The 9356-nt window shown below is 31.9% G+C and overlaps 1 long non-coding RNA gene across 1 annotated transcript; it reads left to right on the top strand.

Annotated features, from left to right (window-relative positions):
* Window positions 1-1125: 1125 nt before the first annotated feature.
* LOC106475870 lies at window positions 1126-6124 on the top strand. Its single transcript, XR_002609013.1, has 3 exons — window positions 1126-1410; window positions 2335-2401; window positions 5913-6124. It is a non-coding gene; the product is annotated as an uncharacterized LOC106475870 (long non-coding RNA).
* The last annotated feature ends 3232 nt before the right edge of the window (window positions 6125-9356 follow it).

Here is a 9356-nt window from a genome sequence, read left to right on the forward strand (position 1 = left end):
GTAAGTTGTATCTGGTCATTAAATTACCCCTGCTGAAATATATCAGAGATGTACGAAGATTTACACTAATGTATAACGTTATCAAGTATTTTAAGATCATAAGATGTTCTGTCACGTAGTTAAACATCGCATACTTGTTTGTCTCGACCTTTTCTTATGAATGAAAATTAGTGATATAAACGTTGTGGCTTAAGGACAAAAGATCAATAAAATTGTGTTGATGTTATTGGGTATTACAACCACCTTTAATGGCTTTCCTTACTTACTTAGTTGAGAAGATAGCCCCAGACCGACATAAACTCTTGTTAACTTTGTTCATTTAACAGAACTTGTGTTTTGCTTTGCATGAGTATTTATTTGATATAATTAAAACAACTTCTGAAGAAATTTGTTTAGTTTATTGTATGACTTTTATTCACAACGTTTTATCTACTTGTAGAGGAAGACATATTGTGTCACAGTGGTCGTAGTTAATTCTGGTACTAAGCATGGTACTTCTGACAAATATTGATATATTGTCAAGGAATTCTTCTGTATAACTTGAATCTTTGAGAGTAAAAAATTGAGATTGTGTATGTATGTGAAATACTGACTGGAATCTATTTGACTTGATAACAAACATCTGTTAACATGACTGGAGTGTATTTGACTTGATAACAAGAAACAACTGTTAACGTGTGTGAAGTACTGACTGGAGTGTAAGTTGTTTGTTGTTATCAAGTCAAATACTCTCCAGTCAACACTTCACACACGTCAAGTTGTTTCTTGTTATCAAGTAAATACACTTCACACATGTTAACAAATGTTTGTTGTTATCAAGTCAAAGTTAACATGTGTGAAGTGTATTTACTTGATAACAAGAAACAACTGTTAACTTCAAGTAAGTGCAAGTCTTTAATACCAACATTTCTCCTTAAGTCTCTCTCAAGTTTATGTTTTGATATCAGTTATAATCAATGAAGATGTATGTTGGGAAATTTTTCTTTTTCTCAAATAACGGATATATATTTAAACATTTTATCAAACTTCCTTATCCGTTTCATGATATTTTAATGTATTCTTCAAAACTGTTCCTCTTGAAATTCAGTTTATATTGTTCAACATTTTTTGAAGGCATGATAATTGCTTTTTTCAATTAATGGACTGAACACAAATTAACAGCATAACTTTTTGTGGTTTTTTTTAGTTGATAATAATGGATTGAACAAGAATGAATGGTATAATGTTTTGTGGTTTTTTTTCTAGTTGTTCAGGCCCACGGTAGAACAGTTATTGAGGAAAGCCCGTCGGCTAATCCGGCAGCAGCATTTTCAGGAGATTACCAAGACCGATCCTGTCTGTGCGTTAGCCTATCTACAGTCGGACTTGGCCGATACTGTTGATCACGGTGATGATGAAGAGACTAAAGAGGTAAACTTCATTATGACTTATCACTGTCTTATTTTGATAAGTTTTCAACCATTATTTGACCAAAGTCTTTTAGTGTGTGTGTCCTCTTATAACTGGTAAACCTCTGGAATAATCGTTGCCATGTACCCTTAGGCTCCCTTGGGGAGTCAGTGTTCCGTAAACCCCTACATATCTATTCTACCTGCATTTAATGAGTACATCAACTATTACATATAGTGTATAAAACTAACTCATTCACTCAAATTCATACTATAAATGTTATCTTGTACAAGCTGTAGATTCCTATTTGGTTCTCCAGTCAAACTTTAAGCATGGCTGTGTTTCTTTAGTCTTGTTTTTAGGTTGTTGCTTCTGTGCCTTTTCCAGATACATTTCTATCACTAAGTGGAACAACCACCACTCCACTGGAATGTAATTTTATCCAAATCACTAGGCATTTATTTGTAATCCAATAACGGTGAAACTTCTCCCAAAACATAAAGTTACATGTACTAGATGGCAGCACTGTCACTAGTTTTATTAGATGAATATTCTACAGGGGCAAGTATACTTATTTTTACAGAGGTTAACACTGTGACCTGTCTGATCAGTGAGAGTTCTTTTGTAATTCTATTTGAAATTCATGTTGTATGTAATCATGTTGCCAAACTATGTATACATCATTCTCTGTTCTGTGATAATCTATATTGTGCACCTAATGAAAAACTGATAAATTATGGGACAGTTATATTGCAGCATCATTTAGTTTTTTTACCACATAATTTATTTTAGTTCTTTATGAACACTTTGTCACAACCTTCTCTAGCAATTAGTCCAGTGTTCTGGGACGTCATTGGTATAAATTTCTTGTGAGTAAGTCTTTAACAAAAATAGTGTCTTTTTTTTTTTTAATTGGGAATAATGATGGATTTTTGTTTTATACAGTTTCAGTTGCTTGCATCAAAGCTGTTTCGAACAGAGGAGCAAGATGATGATGTTGACTCAGATAAAAGTAAGAGCGTTTTCTACCTTGATCACATGAGGCTCATTCGTTATTTGTTAACAATTTAACTTCAAGGTACCTACTTAGAATAACACTAGAAAATATATCTGGTATTGAGTATAGCTAATTAATTGTAGTATGTTAAATGTCATGACTTATGTGCTAAAAAAGAGATCAAATTGTAAATGAAAATATTAATCTCCTACCAATGAATCTGGTATTTTCTAATCCCACTTAAATAGGTTTAATCAATTTAATTGTAATCCTTATTAATCCATAATTTAACCTGACACTAATCAATGTAAAGGGCACGACATTGCCAGGATGTTAGGGTGCTCTACTCGTAATCTGAGGGTCGCGGGTTCGAATCTCCGTCACACCAAACATGCTCGCCCTTTCAGCCGTGGGGGCATTATAACGTGATGGTCAATCCCACTATTTGTTGGTAAAAAGAGTAACCCAAGAGTTGGTGGTAGGTGGTGATAACTAGCTGCCTTAGTCTTACACTGCTAAATTAGGGATGGCTAGCGCAGATAGCCCTCGTGTAGCTTTGCGCGAAATTCAAAACAAACAATCAATGTAAATGAAGCTCATAGTTAATTGAGTTAATCTCATAGCTCACTGTCCAATCCCTGGGTCCTGGTGGTGAACTTGCAAGCTGCAGGTTGTGGAGTCAAAATCTATCAGCAGTCATTCTCGTCCTTTCAGCTATGAGGGTGTTATAATGTGATATCTAGTCCACTGTTCATAGTTAAGCGTATTGCCACGGCTATGCTTTACTGTGCACGACACAAGGTTTTAGTGTCTTACATTCAAAATTTTATTAAAGTACTTTTTGTTTATGATATACCAATTAGAATAGCATAAAATTTTAGCTAAGAATCCATATTTTAATAGCATACAAGTTTTCAGTTCTAAATTCTACAAGGCAATATTTAAAAATATCCAGAATTTCCCATAGTGTGACGCACGTGACACATTTTCTCTGGGCATCTTGTCTCCTCTATTTTATCCACCACCCCTTGGAATAGTAAGAAATTAAACATAAATTACTCACTATAAAATCGTCATTGCTCCGATAAACCCAATTTTTTGTAGTCTTCAATTTTGTTTGATTACAGAGCCAACAAATAGAAAATCAAACCCCCCCTGCCACCCCCACCTGTCACATCCTCTCTTTCAGGATTTGTTAATAGTTCTCTCCTAAGTTTAATTATATATTACCTACAACCAACAGAAAGTCGAGGTTTTCATCTATCAAATGACATTGTATAACGTTATATTCTGAATGCGTAAATGTCAATTTCACTCAAGAGTACCAACATCGTTCCCGTGAGAAATTTAACGACTAGCTTAGATGAATTTGTAACGATTCTTGTCACAAAGTTAGAAAGCCAGAAAAAGTAAGAGAATTTGTCTACTTTTTGCATGTTATTAGTCTATACTGTTTGGTGTATTATTTGATTAAATAAAAATTATTAAGTGCATTACTATCTATAGTATATAATAATTAGGGTTAACTTTCTTCAACAGTCGACAACAAGGAAAAAGAAGATTGGTTAAGTATTTTATTTCTTGTTTATTCTTTATGTATAATTATAAAAGTAACTAAAATGTAAAAATAAGGATCCTTTTAGGTTGGTTAAGATTAGATTAGGTAAAATAAATAATAATAATATAATAATATTGTTAAAATGTTTCACGAGGCACACACACGCAAGCAGCTCATAGTAGCTTGTGGGTAATGTAATTTGTTAGCGTAACGTTAGCTGCATGTTCCCCGAGTGATTTACAACTTATGATGCAGATAGTAGTTAGGCTGAGTTCAAATGGCAATCAAACAATAAAATATAATTATAAATAGGTGTGTATACTGTTATGAATATAGAGCTACTTAGAATAAACAAATGTAGTTTCATATTAGAATTTGAAGTCATACTAGAAAGAAAAAAAGGGTAATTTAGGTTTATATCGATTTTTTTTGGTGGTTACGAAGTCGGTTGAATTGACCGATTCCGTTTTGAGATAGGGTAGAGAAAATAACAGATCAACTATAAAACTGAAAAAAAAACGTTTGAAATACATTTAGGAGGTTTTAGGGATTACACAAAGGAAATTTGATATTTTTTAAATGAAAATTATTTTTAATGTTAACATTACTTTGCACATGGACTATTCAAAACAAATAATATTAATGGATAAATCTTTATTAAAAATACTTCACTAAAAAATATTTTTTTGTATGTGAAAAACTTGTAATGTTAACTTTCAGAAAGACTGCCAAATTTTGTGAAGGATAACACACTATATTGAAAGTTAGAAGTATTAAATCTATAAAGACTTTAAACGAATACAAAGAGATCACGTGTTCGGTCAGATTGACCGAGCCTGTGCTGAGATAATTAAAGAGCTATGACGGCTGGTGTCAACTAGCTATCTTCCCTCTAATCTATCACTTCAAAATTAGGGATGGTTAGCACAAATATCTCTTTAAGTAACTTTATGCAGAATTAAATCATCATAAGTGATTCTTGTAATATTAGTGTATTGTATGAACCTCTAATAAAAACAAAAGGTTTTGTTTTGTAATTCTGGTGTGTTGTATGAACCTCTTATACAAAACAAAAAAGGTTTTGTAATTCTGGTGTGTTGTATGAACCTCTTATACAAAACAAAAAAGGTTTTGTAATTCTGGTGTAGTTGTATGAACCTCTTATACAAACAAAAAAGGTTTTGTAATTCTGGTGTGTTGTATGAACCTCTTATACAAAACAAAAAAGGTTTTGTAATTCTGGTGTGTTGTATGAACCTCTTATACAAAACAAAAAAGGTTTTGTAATTCTGGTGTATTTTATGAACTTCTTATACAAAACAAAGAAGGTTTTGTAATTCTGGTGTGTTGTATGAACCTCTTATACAAAACAAAAAAGGTTTTGTAATTCTGGTGTATTGTATGAACTTCTAATACAAAACAAAAAGGTTTTATAATTCTGGTGTATTGTATGAACCTCTTATACAAAACAAAAAAGGTTTTGTAATTCTCGTGTATTTTATGAACTTTTTATACAAAACAAAAAAGGTTTTGTAATTCTGGTGTACTTTATGAACTTTTTATACAAAACAAAGAAGGTTTTATAATTCTGGTGTATTGTATGAACCTCTAATACAAAACCAAAAAGGTTTTAGTTAACCATACTATTATTGATGCTCTTGTTATTTTGTGTAAAGAAACTTATTTCTGAATTATAAAAGCCTTTTTCTATTCTTTAGAAATCTGTTTAGTGGCAGATTGATCCACTTTCAAGAAATCTTTGTTACGATCTATAAATAATAAAATCTGTGAAAATCAAAATTGACAACATCTTGTTGACTATTAGTAACTACCTAGTTGTAATATTCAGTTGCTCACTAGTATAGAAAACACTAAATGTTACTTTTTTCAAAGGTGCAACTCATGGGATTTGTTTTTTAATTCAAGATTAATGAGTAGTATTTATTAGTGTGTATTTTCTCTCTACAGGAGATGAAATAGAGGAAAAGTTTCATCAGAGAACAGCACTTTTTGATACACTGGTTGAATTCTTCCCAGGTGAAATGACTCAGCCAAAGGAAAACCTTGTAGAACTTATCACACTCTGAAGAGATTTTTCCGGAAAATCACCAAATATCACTACTACAACCCACACAAAAATCATATCCTGTTTTTTTTTTTAATCTGTAATTTAATTTTAACAATAAGATTTTCAAACCTAAGGTAGTGTTGTAAGGATAAGTTTTCCTGTTTACTAATTTTTATCCCAGTGTTGACCCCATCATCCATGGTAACTTTTTACAACACTTAGTTAACTGTCACCATTTACTCTGCCGTCGTTGAGGTGAAATTTTGAAGTTCCACTGCTGTGTTTCTTATGTCGAATATCTCAGCCTTCATTCGTTAATCTGGATAATATATCCACCTGTTTTCTTACGTAATCAAACCCTGCATGATAAATTTAAAACCAAAGTTGATTAACTCTCTGGATTCGGGTGAGTCAAAGTCTGCATATCACAACCTTTTTACATATAAAATCTAATTAAACAACTTTATTTTCAATACATTTGAGATAAAAAACATAATTTTGTAACTCATATTTTAGTATTATATAAGTTTTGACTTCTGAATTTCAAACGGAAATACTTAAATAAATTCTTACTTTTCTGTATCACTTGATACTTCTATGCTCTACAATTTAGATTTTCTTCCTACTCCTCATAATATCTGAGTTTATCAGAAGTTACACACGTGTAATATAAATATTTCTAAGTCATAATGTAAGTTCAAAACTTTTACTAAGACATGAACAAGAAAGAAATCTATATGCCATGTCCATCCTGTCTTTCAAAAATGTGTATATAATTTTCTCTGACATTGCTATTGGTCATGTATATATCCAGGAGAAAGAGTACATTGTACACTATGTTAATCACATGATCATTTGTATTGTTTGAGTCGTTAAAGTCGGTCATTTGCTGTCGGAGCTTGATAGCTTTGAACTTAAAGTTTTGGTCCCAGAAATAATGAAAGTTTTTTTTCTACTTACTTATAAGGTAGCTAATTAGATTAAATTATAATAGTTTTAATAAAATCTATTCTAGTTAATATGTTTTGGTTTTCTCAAATTCATATTTAAAATCTACATGAATTTTTTTTTTGGATGACAAACACAGTCGGAATAAAATAGGGACAGGCAAGTTTACTAACAAGTGCCTACTTTTCTAAAGGTGTAAAAATAGGGTTAGAAAAGTAGGCACTTGTTAGTAAACTTGCCTGTCGGTGTAAAAATAGTGTTAGAAAAGTAGGCACTTGTTAATAAACTTGCCTGTAGGTGTAAAAATAGGGTTAGAAAAGTAGGCACTCATTAATAAACTTGCCTGTCGGTATAAGAAAACTTCTAAATTTCGTCTCTTTTTATTTATTGTTATAAATTTTTTGTGAAAAGTACCTAAAATGTAAAAATTTAAAACTTGTTACGTTAGATGAATGAAAAACTACATTTTTTCACACTCTGTAACTTGTGCAGTTAGACCTGCAGTTGTGAAAAGTTAAGAGGTTTGTAACTGTCCGTTATGGTCATTCTAGTGAAAAAAAAAGGGGGTATTTTTTTATTTTACAACTTATCATTACTGATGATTTCACTACAATATAGTGTTAGTAGAGAGGAAAATAGTTTTATCAAAACCAAAACTTGTGATCCCCATCCACCCAGACTGAGTCAGTAAAGGTTTTAAATTCACAGACAAATCTATAATAAAAATACTATCAGAAAAATTTCATTTTTTGTGTACATTTGACTTCTAGTGTTTAATTTTGTGAAGATATACTCAATACATTCACATTTATAGCTCTGGTTACAAGATCGTTTCAAATGACCAAGCCCGTATACAGAGAGTTAATCTTTAGTATTTTTTAATTAAGACAGCTTAGCTCACGGAAGAATATTGAAATGCGTTACGTTTTGGTGCAGGTTCGTTCTCATTATTGAACATTAAGCAAAATTAGTTAAAAAACAACAAAATGTTCATTTGTGAATAAAAACTTATTGAACTAGTGATGATGTTAGGTATAACTAGGTTGCTATCTCGTATGTTTGTGAACTTCTCTATTTAGAGAGTGGTTTAGTAAAAGGTATTCCTTAGATTAAGGAAGGATACATTTCTTTTGTCTATAAAACTTTCAGATAAAACATAGTTGGTAAAGCTTTACACAGTGTTATTTAGTTTCATCATTGTAAGATAGATGTGTTCAAATGAAAGGCTAATATTGGTTTGCATCAGTAGCACGACGTAGTACCCTATTACACGAGTCATCATTAATTTCTGTCGTGAGATACGAGGACTAACGTAGAAGCACGTTTCTTATTGGTTCATTGTGGAAATGTTTCTTTTAAGGTATTGAAAGCTGCACCACGATTGGACAGCTTTGTTTTATGGTATTATAACAAGATTATTTCATTTTTATGCTGGATACAATATTTTTCTTGTAGACCATAAATTCAACAATGTTTAAGCAACGAGTGTGTGAATCTAACTTTATACTTATTTATTTGTGTATCGTGTGGCACTAACGCTGACTTACCCGTGCTCTAATTAAAATAAATGTGAAAGTGACATGACAAGATACTTATTACAATGGAAGGATTGATTTTGTTGTTGGTTTGTTTGCTAGGTCACTCCATGCAATGTATAAATACAGTTTGTGTTGAAGTTTGAATGTAAAGTTTCGAGTGGTAAATTATTACTTGTAAGTACAAACGAAAGTTGTATCATTTTTGTATAAACTTTTATAGACATTTGTAAAGCCTGATATCCTTGGTGATTTAATAAAAATATGCTGTTCATACTAGTTGTTACTTGGCCAAATACATTCAAAGTAGTGAATTCCTCTTAGTTTTGGGATCTAACCTTTATCTGGTGTTTATACACTAGAAAGTGACCTGTTAGTAAACTGTGTGATCATGAAAGTTTGCATTAATGTAAAAGAAGCACATGGGGTTAAAAGTTATATGACCTTCGACCTGAAAAACATGTTTATGATAGTAAAAGTTGGTCCGCTGAAGTTACTATTAAGAAACAACAATAGTATTCAGTGGGAGATGATGTCTAAAGAGATAACATTATTGTGTTGAAGGGACCAACATTTCCAGTACTGTTGGGTCAGAAGTTGATCAAAACATTATTCCTTACCTCTCCTCCCAACAGTGTTTGTAGTCCATATTTATAGTCTCCTCACTTCTCCCAACACCGTGTTTGTAGTCCATATTTATAGTCTCCTCACTTCTCCCAACACCGTATTTGTAGTCCATATTTATAGTCTCATCACTTCTCCCAACACCGTGTTTGTAGTCCATATTTATAGTCTCCTCACTTCTCCCAACACCGTGTTTGTAGTCCATATTTATAGTCTCCTCACTTCTCCCAACACCGT

The sequence above is a fragment of the Limulus polyphemus genome, unplaced genomic scaffold (assembly GCF_000517525.1).
Source record: "Limulus polyphemus unplaced genomic scaffold, Limulus_polyphemus-2.1.2 Scaffold9326, whole genome shotgun sequence".
Classification (NCBI taxonomy): domain Eukaryota; kingdom Metazoa; phylum Arthropoda; class Merostomata; order Xiphosura; family Limulidae; genus Limulus; species Limulus polyphemus.